We start from the raw sequence: 15386 nt of genomic DNA, 5'->3' as shown, positions 1-15386 counted from the left end.
AGGAAAAAAAAAATAGACTCAAGTGACGTATGCATTGCTTAATTGCTGTCTGATACCTTATAAAATCTCACCCATGTCTGATTTGGCATGCAATCACCTTTCTCTCTCTATCAACTAGTTATCTCGTCTTCCAAACAACCAAAGCTGCATCCGCGGAAACAAATTCCATCGCCTCACCAGATAGAGCATATACAGCCACAACCAGATATGGCACCAGCAGAGTCTTCACAGTTCGCCCACTTTTCTCCATCCCACCCCACCAGAGCAGCCTCATGTAGCCCTCATGCTCATGAATGCAGGTGGTGGCCTTACTCCAACTCCAACGATTTTGGATCCAATACATCCATCATCCTCATAATCCTCCTTTGTGTACTGATAGGAGTAAAATTACTCCTATGTTCCGAGTCGTTTCTAAGCGTATTTAATCACTTTTATCGTATTATGCATACATTATTTAGTATTTTTATGCTTTATGGTGTGTGTTAGTGTTTCAAGGATTATTTAGTGATTATGGAGCATTTTGAGCAATAAAGAGTATAAATCGTGGATTAGATCGAGGTCGTGAAGCTTGGGAATGAAGAAAGCACATTTGCACACATGAAAATCTGACCCCGGCGCATTCATTGGCAATTTTGGAGCAGATAATGACTTCAAATGACTTTATGTTCTTCATAAGAAATAAAGTAGACATCCTAAGCTTTCCAGCGGTTCAAGAACCGACTCATTTGGAGTTTTCTACATCGAGTTATGAAGTTTTGAAGTTAGTAGTTTCGCAGCTGAAATTGTGTCTCGAACGGGAAAGAGTGTCCCGAACGAGAGCTTTGCTCTCGGTTACAAGTTTTTCGAACGTGACCTACGTTCCCGTTCGAGACCATGTGAAAATTGGCTGTGTCTCGAACGGAACCAAGGGCTTCCCGAACGAGACAAGAGTAAAACACGCATGCTTCAGGATTTGATTTGGACTGAAATTCTTCCTCAACCCACAATTACAACTCCTATTACAAATTGATTTGTAATATGAATTAGAAGACTCCGGAACTTCTCCTACTATATAAAGACCTTGTACTAGACTCAATTTAAGATGTAGAATAATTTAGAATACATTAGTTTTAATTATTTTCTCTTAGATTAGCGTTTTAGTTTTCTGTTTCTCAGCAGTTTATAAGTAGTTTACAATTAGTTTCTGCAAGACGATTGTTGAAGATTTCAAGCTTAATCAAGACGATTCTTTCCGAAATTGACAACTCCGGTATTTATTGTTTAATTATGCTTTCTTCTTCATCATCCTTCTTGTTTTGTTTCAGTTTTATTATGAGTAACTAAAACCCTTGTTCGAGGGTTGATATGAACTTATAAATTGGTAATTACTTGGATGGGATGGATTAGTGTTAATTCGTGTCTTAATTATTAATCTTATTGCTTGGATTAATTTAGCTACTTAGTTCATGATTTTGTGTTTAGTTAACTAATTGAGAGATTGTTAATTAAATAGACATAGATAATTAAGAACTTAGAGAAAAACGCCGTGAGAGCGGGTTGGAATTTAGGTAGTCATTGAGTTTGCTTCATAATTACAATTTGATTATTTAATTCAGTTTTAATATCGTGAGAGCGAGTTAATAATTGGTTAGTTAATTAGGTTGTGATTTTATTCGGATCTTTGAGGCTTGAGAGGGCGGGATTCGGTGCTTTAGAATAGCTCGATTCGCGATAAAATCGCTAAGAAATTCTATTCCATAATTTTACTTATTTATTTGGGATTATCAATCCTTGAGTTTTTAATCTTACTGTTTTAAACCCTATTTTATTATTTTTCAGTTTATATTAGTTTAATTAAATTACAAAACCCTATTGATTTTTCTAGCTAGCCGATTAAAGAATATTTAAAATTAGTGATTAAGTCCATTGTCTCTGTGGGATCGATACTTGGTCTTCCAAGTTATATTACTTGAGCGATATCGTACACTTGCGATTATTTGCCAACAAGTTTTTGGCGCCGTTGCCGGGGACAATTGCGTATTTAATAAATTAAGAGTATTATATTCTTGATTGTGTTAGCTTTTATTTTCTGTTTTTTATTTTTATTTTTTTGTGTTTATTGGATTTTACGTGGGGTGTTCTTGTTTTTGGGTGTGCAGGAAATTTGATATTTGTTGGTTTTTCCTCAATTTGTTTTTGGTGTACCTATTTTGGAAAGATTAATGGCATGGAATCAAAATTATATGCAGTACCGAAATTTTCAGTATAACTGTGAAATTTGTGGGGATTTTGGTCATACTCGAGCTGACTGTCATGTACTCTATCCAGATTGGAATGGACATGCCAACTATATGGGTGATCAATGGCAAGCTAGTGAAACTTATGGTTGGAACGATACTTGGAAGAACTTCAATGAAAATTTGAACTTTAATTCAAGTTATCACCCACATCAAAACGAATGGGATTTCAATTCCAACTTTGATAATGAACCACAACAATTACCGGATTTTCAGCAAAATTGGAATGTGGATGAAGGAAGCAAGATTGATGAATTCATTGAGGAGATGAGAATCGGTTTCCAAAATCAAGCCGCGGTCAACCACCGTCTTGAGACGCAAATTTCTCAATTGGCTATTTTGATTCAAAATATAGCTCAAGATGGTCTACCATCTACAACAGAATCAAATCTAAAAGAGCAAGTAAAAGTAATTGAGCTTCGAAGCGGAAAATCACTTGACAGTCCATATGTTACGAAGGTGGTTCAAGTTGACGATGTGCCGATCAATAGTGACGATGAGATGGCTGAAACTCCATATGTCAATGCTTTAGTTGGACATCATCCAATAAAGGTACATGTAGAGGTCGAAAAAGAACAGTGTGAGGATGGCGAACTTGAAACTCCGATTTTCCACCCAGTTACAACACCCATGAGCTTAAATAATGAAAGTGGAGAGCAATTTGGTATTACGGTACTCTACAAGGAATTTAATAAAACCTTTGATTTTAAAGATCCATTCTTAGAAGGGTTTGATTCCGAGTATGATGGAAATAATACTAAATATATGAATATGCTTCATACTCCTCATGTTCCCTACTATAGAGTACAAGCATACTCTATATCATCCGAGTTTTATTTGAAGGAGCCAACAAGGAAAAAGAGGAAGAAGATGCTACCAAGACGGCTTCCTCATGTTAGGTTGTATTTTTAGCAACCTTACGCGAAGAGTCTAGCTTTAGGCTCTAACTAAAGCGCACTTGGGAGGCAATCCCAAGAGGTATTATTTTCCTTTCATCTTACACTCATGTTTTTCAATTTTTTTTTATTATTTCATTACACTGAGGACATTGCATGAAATAGTGTGAGGATGGGGGAAAAACATATCGTTTAGTTAGGATTTTTATTTATTTATTATTATTTGTTTATTTATGTTTTCTTAGGTTTAGTTTGTTTTTTTTTAGTTTGTTTTTTCTTGTGTTTTCATGCTTTAGTAGATTGTATTAGGGTGTTTTAGGATAGTCGTAGTTTTTTACAATGCCTTGTATCGCTTTAAATCTTTGTCTTTCAATTATGAAAAAAAGTGTTAGTTGATTTGGTGTGTATCTTAAATTAATTTGTCAATCTTAGATTTCCCCGAATCGATGAATGTATGAACGCGATTTCTTAATTCGACAATTGATAAGCGATGCTTGCTTAATGACTTAATAATTCGTTGACATAATCCGATGAAATAAGGGTGAATTCAAAATTTAGACTTGTTCAAATCGTTGAAACATAATTGAATAACTTGATGCGGATTCATGACATGTTGATTGTTTATTTTTATAGTCGTTTTTAACTTTTGGCATAAGTAGCATAATTTTTGTAGGAATTGAGTTTATGGCATAACACTACACACTTTTGAGAGTTTTGAGCTTAATTTTCTTGTTGTGAGTATTGATTTCATGTTTTATTCCTAGAACTTGCTCGGTGTCCGTTTAAAGTTACACGATTGAGTTTTCAACAATTAGATGATTATGGCAATTAGGTATAACCTTTCTTTTAGACCACTAAATAGACCACCCTTTATCCCTTAGATTACACCAATTTGAGCCTTAAGCCTTTTTATTGTTTTTACCATATTTTACCCTTTACCGTTCTATGTTTTACCTCTTTTATTTACCTTATCGACTTGATATATTATTTGTTATGACTATGATGAATATAGGTGATTAATAACTCAAGATTAGTGAAAATAGAAAGTGAACTACATTGTGCTTAAAAAGATAGAGTTTACGCTTTGAAAAAGATTGAAAAAAAAGAGATAGAAATTTGCAAGTAAAATCTCAAAAAGAAGAAAAATTCTGAGATTGCAAAAAGCAATGAGTAGAGCGTAATTCAAAAAGAAAAGAAAGTTATAAGTTCACATAAACGAAAAACCGGAGTTAGATCAACCTAGAAGTAATAGTAGTAGTAAATAGTGTATTAAGTTGATAATTAGCCTTTGTTTAACCTTTTTACCTACCCTTTACCTTAGCCACATTACAACCCAATAAAAGACCATATGATTTTTGTTGATTACCGAATCAAGTAGCGGAGTCCGGGACTATGAGCAAGCTTATGGTGAGTATTCATGTTTTCAATTGTGAGCTTTCTTTGTTATATACCCTACTTGTTGAAATATTGATGCCATTAGCTTAGTTTTTACTAAATTGTGCTATGATTTGCCTAAGTGAGAAATCGATTATTTTCCATGTCCCGCAAGTGATAGTAAAGCTTGAAGTGTGATTCAATTTGACCTTGTACTAATGAGTTAGTAACCGTTGTTATATTGAATTATGTCATAAAATTATTATTATTATTTGATTGCATCATTATTTAGTTGTCGGGTTTAGAAGTTTGTTTTTCATATTGTTCATAGGTTTGGGGATTTCTATTATTGATATATTTTCAAGATTGTGCTAAGTTTTCTAACATGTTTTGTAGAGTAAGATTTATTTCTTGCTTGAGGACAAGCAAAGGGTAAGTGTGAGGATGTTTGATAGGAGTAAAATTACTCCTATGTTCCGAGTCGTTTCTAAGCGTATTTAATCACTTTTATCGTATTATGCATACATTATTTAGTATTTTTATGCTTTATGGTGTGTGTTAGTGTTTCAAGGATTATTTAGTGATTATGGAGCATTTTGAGCAATAAAGAGTATAAATCGTGGATTAGATCGAGGTCGTGAAGCTTGGGAATGAAGAAAGCACATTTGCACACATGAAAATCTGACCCCGGCGCATTCATTGGCAATTTTGGAGCAGATAATGACTTCAAATGACTTTATGTTCTTCATAAGAAATAAAGTAGACATCCTAAGCTTTCCAGCGGTTCAAGAACCGACTCATTTGGAGTTTTCTACATCGAGTTATGAAGTTTTGAAGTTAGTAGTTTCGCAGCTGAAATTGTGTCTCGAACGGGAAAGAGTGTCCCGAACGAGAGCTTTGCTCTCGGTTACAAGTTTTTCGAACGTAACCTACGTTCCCGTTCGAGACCATGTGAAAATTGGCTGTGTCTCGAACGGAACCAAGGGCTTCCCGAACGAGACAAGAGTAAAACACGCATGCTTCAGGATTTGATTTGGACTGAAATTCTTCCTCAACCCACAATTACAACTCCTATTACAAATTGATTTGTAATATGAATTAGAAGACTCCGGAACTTCTCCTACTATATAAAGACCTTGTACTAGACTCAATTTAAGATGTAGAATAATTTAGAATACATTAGTTTTAATTATTTTCTCTTAGATTAGCGTTTTAGTTTTCTGTTTCTCAGCAGTTTATAAGTAGTTTACAATTAGTTTCTGCAAGACGATTGTTGAAGATTTCAAGCTTAATCAAGACGATTCTTTCCGAAATTGACAACTCCGGTATTTATTGTTTAATTATGCTTTCTTCTTCATCATCCTTCTTGTTTTGTTTCAGTTTTATTATGAGTAACTAAAACCCTTGTTCGAGGGTTGATATGAACTTATAAATTGGTAATTACTTGGATGGGATGGATTAGTGTTAATTCGTGTCTTAATTATTAATCTTATTGCTTGGATTAATTTAGCTACTTAGTTCATGATTTTGTGTTTAGTTAACTAATTGAGAGATTGTTAATTAAATAGACATAGATAATTAAGAACTTAGAGAAAAACGCCGTGAGAGCGGGTTGGAATTTAGGTAGTCATTGAGTTTGCTTCATAATTACAATTTGATTATTTAATTCAGTTTTAATATCGTGAGAGCGAGTTAATAATTGGTTAGTTAATTAGGTTGTGATTTTATTCGGATCTTTGAGGCTTGAGAGGGCGGGATTCGGTGCTTTAGAATAGCTCGATTCGCGATAAAATCGCTAAGAAATTCTATTCCATAATTTTACTTATTTATTTGGGATTATCAATCCTTGAGTTTTTAATCTTACTGTTTTAAACCCTATTTTATTATTTTTCAGTTTATATTAGTTTAATTAAATTACAAAACCCTATTGATTTTTCTAGCTAGCCGATTAAAGAATATTTAAAATTAGTGATTAAGTCCATTGTCTCTGTGGGATCGATACTTGGTCTTCCAAGTTATATTACTTGAGCGATATCGTACACTTGCGATTATTTGCCAACATGTACTTATATATGCTCTCATTCTCAACGCAACCATTCGTTGCTACCTACGTGGTGCCCATCACTTGCCAGACCAACTTCCTCGAACTCAACGTGAGCTTGTCCGTAGCAGCAAACCAAGCTTTGAGAGTGGCGCAACGCCACTGGTGGTGGCTCCAATTCTAGTGTATGCAATAGGGATTAAGCTGGGTGAAGCATAGGCAAACTGCGCTATTTGTTTGTCTGAGTTCGTGGAGGGTGAAGGGATTCGGGTTTTAGGATCTTGCAAGCATGGGTTTCATGTTCACTGCATAGAAAAATAGTTGTCTTCTCACTCTTCTTGTCCCACTTGCCGCAACAGTTGCCTGGCTTCTTTCTTGACCTCAGATTGTTGCCCAGAAAATAACAACAATTTCAGACAGTTGGAGATCACTGATACAGCTCAAGAACACATCATGAGTAATCCATAATAGTGTAGTTTATATGCACATACCATGTAATTAATTACTAGAGCGCTCTTTCTTCTTGATGTTAAAAAGAAAAGCAATGTTCTTTCTTTGTTTTAAATTTAGTTCCAATTATTTCCCCTGCAAACAGGTACAAGAATAGCTATTCCGATTTGAAGCATTCTAATCGGCTTATCAATCTACAAATGCTTCTCAGCCACATAACAGCTCCCCGTAAATTACCATCACTAAGATCTATCTCGGAAGTTGAAAAAAATATAAATTAACTGATTAAAATAGTATTACAGATTGATACAAATTTAAAACATATAGCAAGTAGTAGACTACTAGGTTACTATTTAAGTTGCAGATCCAGGAATCGAGAACAAATGGAAAAGTCTCGTTTTTAGATCACCATACCAATCCATATCTTGCAGTCTTACTGTCTCATTTAAAAATAGGTTGCTCAGTGCGTGACATACATTCCACTGAACCTGTTAAATGTATGTAAGAGCTTCAGTATAGACCACTAGCGAACTGGGAAAGTTCGGTAAAATTTCCAATGCAATTAAGTGGTGAGAAAATAATACCTTGACATTCCCAGTCGTGACACAGGAAAGAAACGTTTAAACCGTTCTCTGCAGAAGATGAGAATCTCCTGAGCAAGTTTAACAATTAAGTAAATATGTATCCTTACCACATCAAAGAATCGTACCTACTGGCTCAACCTGAGTAATTTGATAATTGAGAAAATCTACAGGCTTACCTTGTGTAACAGAAGCAAATCTGACAAATCTTGAACGATTTCCAAGAGCTCTTACAGCATTTAATTTAACTTGGTGACAAGAAGTAGAGAACGCAAAGGATTTAATAAGTGTATATATATCCAAGGAATAAAAAATTAACAATGAAAATTCATAAACAAATTTTGAAGCCTTATGCCGAGTGCCGCCAATGAAGAACAAATAAACACAAGATGAAACGTCAAACAAATTATAGTAAAGATGAAAGGGAAATAATTCTTATAAATGGAACACTATAGTCCAAAATCTATGTGATAACAGAACAATAAACAGCCCGATAATATTTCTCTGACAAGAAACATGTGTTATGCAAGATGCTACTCATTTACATATATTTTATTCAAACAATAAGCTCATGAATCTTATCCATCCACAAAACACAGATTCTTTCACATGCCTTAGAAAAACGTTATATTCAAAGCTCATTACCAAGAAATAACTAAGATGGTTAGTTGCTTCTCCATACCACCTTAGGTCCTCAAGTGACAGTTACATAACACCCTCTAAAAGAGATTGAGAATTATAAATAGGTAGTAGGTACATAAATACACGCACTTTCCTAGCTGATCATAAACAATAGGGATATCGAAAATCCTATAACTCAAATGGTTATGATTTTTATTATCAGAAAATAAAAACCTAGAAACTTGAGAATTTTATGGGGATAGTATAGTTGATAAATCATACCTTGTCACCATCTTTCGTGAGTTGCAATGCACACTCAGCTAATAATTCCATAACTTAAAAGTTCCCATCTAAATCTATAAAGAATGAGAAGGAAACTTGAAAATGAAAATCTGTCATACTTTTACCATAGGTCTAATGGTAAAAATATCTAACTGTAGCAAAATATGCTAATTTTTGTCATTCTTTTATTTTTGACTATTATAGTCCAAATGATACAATTTGTCATAGATTTGGTCAATTACAAATATCAGTCAAATTTTACTTTGGCATTGCAGATGTGGATTAAATATTTATCCACAAAATAAAGCATATTAAAAGACAAATTTAAGCCTTTTTAGTTTTTGACGAATTTTAGCTAATTGTTAAGCGTTTTAATATCCTATAAAGTTTTAATTCAGGTATCCCTTTGGATTATCATTGAAATAATTTTGTTTATTATCAGCTCAAAGGACTAAAATATTGAAAAGTACATTTAAATTTTTTTAATCACAATCATACGAATTTACAGTTGAATCAACTTTGCTCACATATTGGTATATAAACTTTTTAAAAGAAGTAGATCAGTTTGTAGGTTATATTACATTACCAGCGTTCTTGGTAATTTATAATAAAATATTCTTCTCAAATAAAATTGTAAATGTTTAAAGATTTTAAAAAATAAATAAAACATTCAATAGCACTTTACTTAAATTAGCGGAAATTGTCAAAATGAGAAAACAAATATAACTTTTCTCTACCAAATTTAAGTATCACAAAGTCTAAATAAATATAGTGCCACGTAAGCATTTCAAATTTGATTTGCAATTAAAATCTAAAGTTTACTTGCCATTATTGCAACTAATCTGCTAATATGATTTAAAATTGTCAAATATCGACAAAACTCACCAATATTCGGATCTTTTTGACTTATAGATCTTTACCATAAATTATAATAAAATGGTATTCTGATAACCAAAAACCCACCAGCATATTTCTCCACAGGAAAATCATCAATACAATGTTGTAGAGAACCACAGATGTTTGCCAAAGCCCAAGAGGCTGTTATTCGAACTTGCAGTTAGGAGTATTCAGCCGAGAGTTTAACCCGCTTTAATACAGATAGATGCCAAAAGAAATAGGAACAAAAAGGCATGGTAAGGTACCGAAACCAAAGGATCACGAGTATTCATCTCAACAACATGGATAAACTTAACAAGAATCTCTGCACTGAATGGTATAAGTTAAAACATTTTTCAACTGCAATCTTAGACCTGAATGAACTGGCAATGATATAAAAAATTTATGTTAATCAATTTTTTTTATCACCTGTGAGAAACTTGTGGAAAACAAGAATACCATACCAATAGCTCGACAAGTGGCTGACCGAACTGAAGGAACACCGTCATGCACGACAACATTGATCTATAAAGATTTTTGAGGTGTAAACATATTGCACCCAATTAACTACCAAAAATAAAATATATGATCACTTAGAATACTTACCAAACAAGAAATAACAAACTCTTGTCTCTCCTTTGCAAGGGATATGAACACGGAAGATGCAATACCCGCAAAACAGGTCAATGATGCGGTCCTCACCTTTCATATGCAAAAAGATAATGAAAAGTGAGTAACATGGTTTTTTTTTTTATATATATATATATATATATATATATATATACACCAAGTGCATTTCCTACTTAATTACTTGTCATGATAAATGCAAGAACTTCCATTCCGCCTAATTTAAATCACAAGTTCACAAGGTGATTTTCTCTTGCAATAGCTGTCATTTTATACTTATTTTTAAAGCAAGCTATCATCGCCATAGCTCCCATATTTCATCTTTCTTCAACTCTAAAGATGCAGAAGAAATCTCAACTTTCAAGCAGATAAACCTCGAATGGTTAAAGACTTAGAGTAAATGACTAACCAAGTGAAGGATAAGGGATGCAGAAAAGATGAAAATAATCATATGTGGACATGGTATCTAAAAATTACCATAACTAAGTATAATAGAACTATATAGGTGCCACATCTACGGGTTTTAACACTGGGACGACTTCTACTGATAAATGGAAATCACAGATCAAAGGTTCAGCTGAGCTTGAACAGGCGAAATTTTAACTATATGAATTCAATAAATTGAAAAGTATACATAACATATCAAATTAGTATAGTGTAAGAGAAACATGTCAAATAAACCCAATAGCAAGACACTACTTTGAATTTGAAAGAGACAATAAATCATAATGAAAGAAACAATTATAGAAAAGACTTGAACAACCAGAAACCATAACAGGATGCAAATGGATAAGTTAATGGAGACAAAATGGACCTAAGCACGGAAACAAGTAACTGAAGAAAATTATTAGAGAAACAACTGATTGGAAGAAAGTCCTGGAGTTACCTAAAGACAATCTTAGCAATAATTTAGGAAAAAAACTATATATAGTTTGTTGTCTTAGTGCTTGGTGGTTAGCAGATCTAACAGAGAAAGTGCTCATAAAAACAAAGCAGCTGAACCACTAAAATTAATTCACAAATATAAAAATACCCACTCAACGTTCAAAACTTAAAACATTGTCGAGCTTTTCGAAAAAGGTAAAATAGAGAAATTGCATCCAAATTGCTTAATCCATGACCACTGGGTATCTGATTAGGTTGAATTTGTTGATCCAAATTTCAAAACAAAATTCTGAGGGGCACTTGCCTTGATTTCCCAGTTTCATAGTCTAACTGGCGGTGAGTCCGAATTTGAAACCTTTAATTAGATAAAGGTGCAGCAATTTTAAGGTTTTTATAGGAAGAAGACATCTTTCAAAGACAACATACCAGGAACTCAAATTGGTAAAAAAAAGCAAAATAATATAAACCAACCAAGAAAGAAGGATGTTGCAGCATCAGAGGTATATGCTTCTCTAATGTCTCAGACCAACACTGACACCCTGGCTCAAAGACTTGAAGTTCTTCCTTAATATCTTATGTACTCTCTGGTTCATATGACGGAGCGGATGATACTTTCTTTGTCCTAATGCAATCAGTTGTAAATGAGTTAGCCAATAATTTGTCATCTAGATCTTCAGCTGTAAACCTGATTTTTTTAATCAAACGTTGTTCTTAATTTTCTTAGGTTTACTGATAGATTTTGAAACTATTTTTACTTTCAATTGAAATGAAACGATGTCGCTTTTGCTAAAAATTCATGTGTTGTGCAAAACGGTTCGTTTATTCAGTACCGAGTCAGATTTATTTAGTATTTGATGTGGCTTCATATGTGGAAGCTTCATTTATGTCCATCCAAGAAAAGGAGAGCGTGTAGACACGCCTTTGATGGACTTTCATTTAGGGACTTTAAATGGCGAATCCGTATACTTTAGGGACTAGTAAAAGACTAAAAATTGTTTAGGGACTAAAAAATAAAAACAGGTATATTTTAAGGATCTGGAAATGGGTTTTTTCTTAAAATTATATGCAATTTCTAGATGTCCTCCAAAAGTTTTTGCTAATTACCGAGTAAATTTTCCTTTAAACGACTAATTCTTTTTGAAAGATGATGAGGCGTGCACAGGTCTTGGATGTATAATGCAGTGTTTTAAAAACTGGATCGGACCGGCCGGTTCGACCGGTTAAACCGCGAACCGCAACTCTGTCCGGTTCAAATTACCCTTATAAACCGGAAATACGGTCAAACCGGATTGAACTGTAGAGAACCGGAAAAACCGTATCGAACCGCTGAACCATCCATATTTAAAAAACCGTCCGGTTCTTAGAAAGGTAAATGGATAACTTCAATAACCTAAGTTTTTAGGGTTTCTTTATAATCTTTGCCTTTTTACAGCGCCGTTTCTTCACTATTCGGCCATCAATAATTTCTTCCGCTTCTCACAATTTCTTCCATCATCCATCAACATATTTTATGATTCAGCCATCAATTTCAATTTTCTTTCCCTTTTTCTTATTCTTCTTTTAAACAATGATTTAAAGCTTTAAAAGACAAACATGAACATCAAAAACTCTTCTTCACATGTATAGAATGATCAGATCTAGCATGCACCGACTCTTTAGAGCTCTCAGTCCAAGATCGTTCTTAGAATTTTATTTTAGTCAAACCTCACATGACGTTCTTCATTTTTTTCTTCTAGGCTTTCACCTTATTTTTGTGTCGCTTGGCCACTTTTTTGTTCCATTATTCACTTCTTCTGGGCAGATTTGCTCTCTTCTGGCCTTTACTTATGTATTTTGCTTTTCCTTTTACAGAGAAATGGAAAAAAAAGGAGGTTATTAAAAGTAGGGATGGCAACGGGGAGGGAATTTCCCGTTCTCCATGGGGATCCGCCCCTAATGGGGCGGGGAATCCCCACCAATTACCCCCATAGATATGGGGATGGGGAAAAATCATTCCCCGACCATGGGGATGGGGAGGTGACGGGGAGTATAGTCCCCACCCCATGGGGATCCCCATCCCCGTCCCCATGGGAACTCGATTTATATTTATGCATATTTATATTATATTATAAATTTTAGTATGTTATTTATAATTTTAAATAATTTAACTTAATTTTTTTATTAGTTTCTATTTAGTTATATATATATATATATTAATTAAGATAATAGTATTTTCTATAATTAATTTTTTAAAAATATTTTATGAAAATAATAAAATTATTTATAAATTATATTTAATTATACCAGGGACGGGGATCCCCATGGGGATGGGGAATCTATGGGAATGGAGACGGGGATGATTTTATCCCCATTAATTAAATGGGGACGGGGATTCCCCATAGACGTGGAGATGGGGATGGGAATGGCTTCTCCGTCCCCACCCCGTCGCATTGCCATCCCTAATTAAAAGTAATAAGTGGAGCCAATAAATGCATTGATTAAAATATGAATATTGGATATTTATTTGTTTATTTAGATGTTAGATGAAAGAAAATTGTAGAGAAATTTTCAAAAAAAACCCATAAGCATTATCTTTCATATTTATTACTATAATTTTAGTGAACCGGTTCAAACAACGGTTTAACCTGTCGAACCAATAATCGGTAGTTTTATCGGTTCAGTTATCGGTTCAGTTTTTAAAACACTGGTATAATATATTGTATGTGGGTATGCTTTGACTTTTGAACAAGTGCATAGAGGTTTAGGATTTGGTGTAAATTTTAATTGATTATTTTTTGGACATCTTTAAAAAAATATCTTATTTTGGCAAACTAGTAATAAAGATAGGCGCTCACCTTTTCTAAATTAATTGTGTTTAATGGTTCTAATATACTCTCTCCGGTCCGTAATATTTATCGCATTTGGCTTTGACACAAGAATTAAGAAAACAATTAATATGCTTTAATTTATGAACACTTTTACTAAATTAACCCTCCATTGAAATTTGTTTACATTTATGACTACCATTTTTATTTGTTTATTGTATTTTTTCAATAAATTTATTGGGGGCAAACATGGAAAGATAGCAATTAATCCTCTCTTAATATTATAACATGACAAATATTATGGACTAAAACAAATTCTCAAATGCGACAAATATTATGGACCGGAGGGAGTAGTTAATATTGATTTAAAGAAAATCAAAAAGTTGTGCTTTGAAAAAATTAAAAATTAAAACTTTAAGGACATGTTTTAACTAGTTTTGATGAGAGGTAGAAATTATATATCTAAAACGATTAAAAATAATATTTTCATAATTAAAATATTAAATTAGGTGTCACCGACAATGAGAAACAAACGGTTTAACATTCAAAATCATAATTAATTCATTATGAATTTTTAAAATTAGGCACTCAAATGAAAAATTCAATAAAATTCTAAAATTCTAAAAAGATAAAAAGAGAAATGTTTTATTAATAATTAATAATCCAAATGAACTTGAGGGAATCGTAATCCAATGTTTTAATATACGTGTAATACATTCTTTAAATTTTAATTTAGTTTTGGTATGCTCTTTATTTTTTATATTTCATATTTTCGCATACATTACAATCATTATACCATTTTAAAATATTTTTAGTAAATATTTTTATATTATATATATATATATACTTTCATACCTATATATATCCCATAATTCACACTTTTAATCTTCATTATTTGAAAATTAAATGATATTTCTCTTTATTTTGTTAATAGTTTAGTCCTTATATTTATTTAATATTAGTCAATTAAGTCAACAAAACTTCAATGAAAAAACAAAATTTTAATTTAATCCTATAAATTTACTTTTGACATAAATATAAATAAATATACTTTTATGAGATTCAATAGCTTTATAAAACCAATTTAATTTATTTTATTTTTCTTACATTTATTTTTTAATTTAGTTTTCTTACCTAAATTATTTGAAATTCTAAAAAAATAAAAAAAATATTTAAAAGAAACTAAATATTAAAGATTAAATTGAAGACATTGAGTCATTAAATTTCATAGTAATATAATTTTTATTTTTATATATATTTAAAAAATATAAATTGAAGAATTAATTTAATTTTTTTTTTTAAATCAAATCCTTTAACTTACTTGATTAACACCTGAAAGCGAGAAGGGTTATGGAAATTTCCAATTCGCTTGGTCTTATGGCAATTTGGTGATTTTAATTAAAAATGAAGTAGCTACCTGATAAAAATATTTTTTTTTCTACTGACTAAAATGCGTCACTCGTTGGGAGTTGTGCGGTTCATTTAGGGTTTAGGGTTAATTTGATAGGTTAGGGCTTATTGGGTTAATTAGGTTTTAATTAAGTTTAGTTGGGTTTAATTAGAATTTTATTTAATTAGGGAAAAGTATATTTAATTAGAGGTTTATTTAGGATTAATTGAAGTTAATTGTGTTTAATTAAGAATCTCATCCTTTTTCGTTTTCGTTTTCTTTT

At 32.4% G+C, this 15386-nt stretch overlaps 1 pseudogene; it reads left to right on the top strand.

Moving 5' to 3' along the window:
- LOC126676899 (RING-H2 finger protein ATL79-like) lies at positions 1-7135 on the top strand (annotated as a pseudogene).
- The last annotated feature ends 8251 nt before the right edge of the window (positions 7136-15386 follow it).

Source organism: Mercurialis annua, linkage group LG4, assembly GCF_937616625.2.
Source record: "Mercurialis annua linkage group LG4, ddMerAnnu1.2, whole genome shotgun sequence".
NCBI lineage: Eukaryota > Viridiplantae > Streptophyta > Magnoliopsida > Malpighiales > Euphorbiaceae > Mercurialis > Mercurialis annua.
Note: the sequence above shows the minus strand (reverse complement) of the source record. Positions and strands in the feature narration are given on the sequence as shown.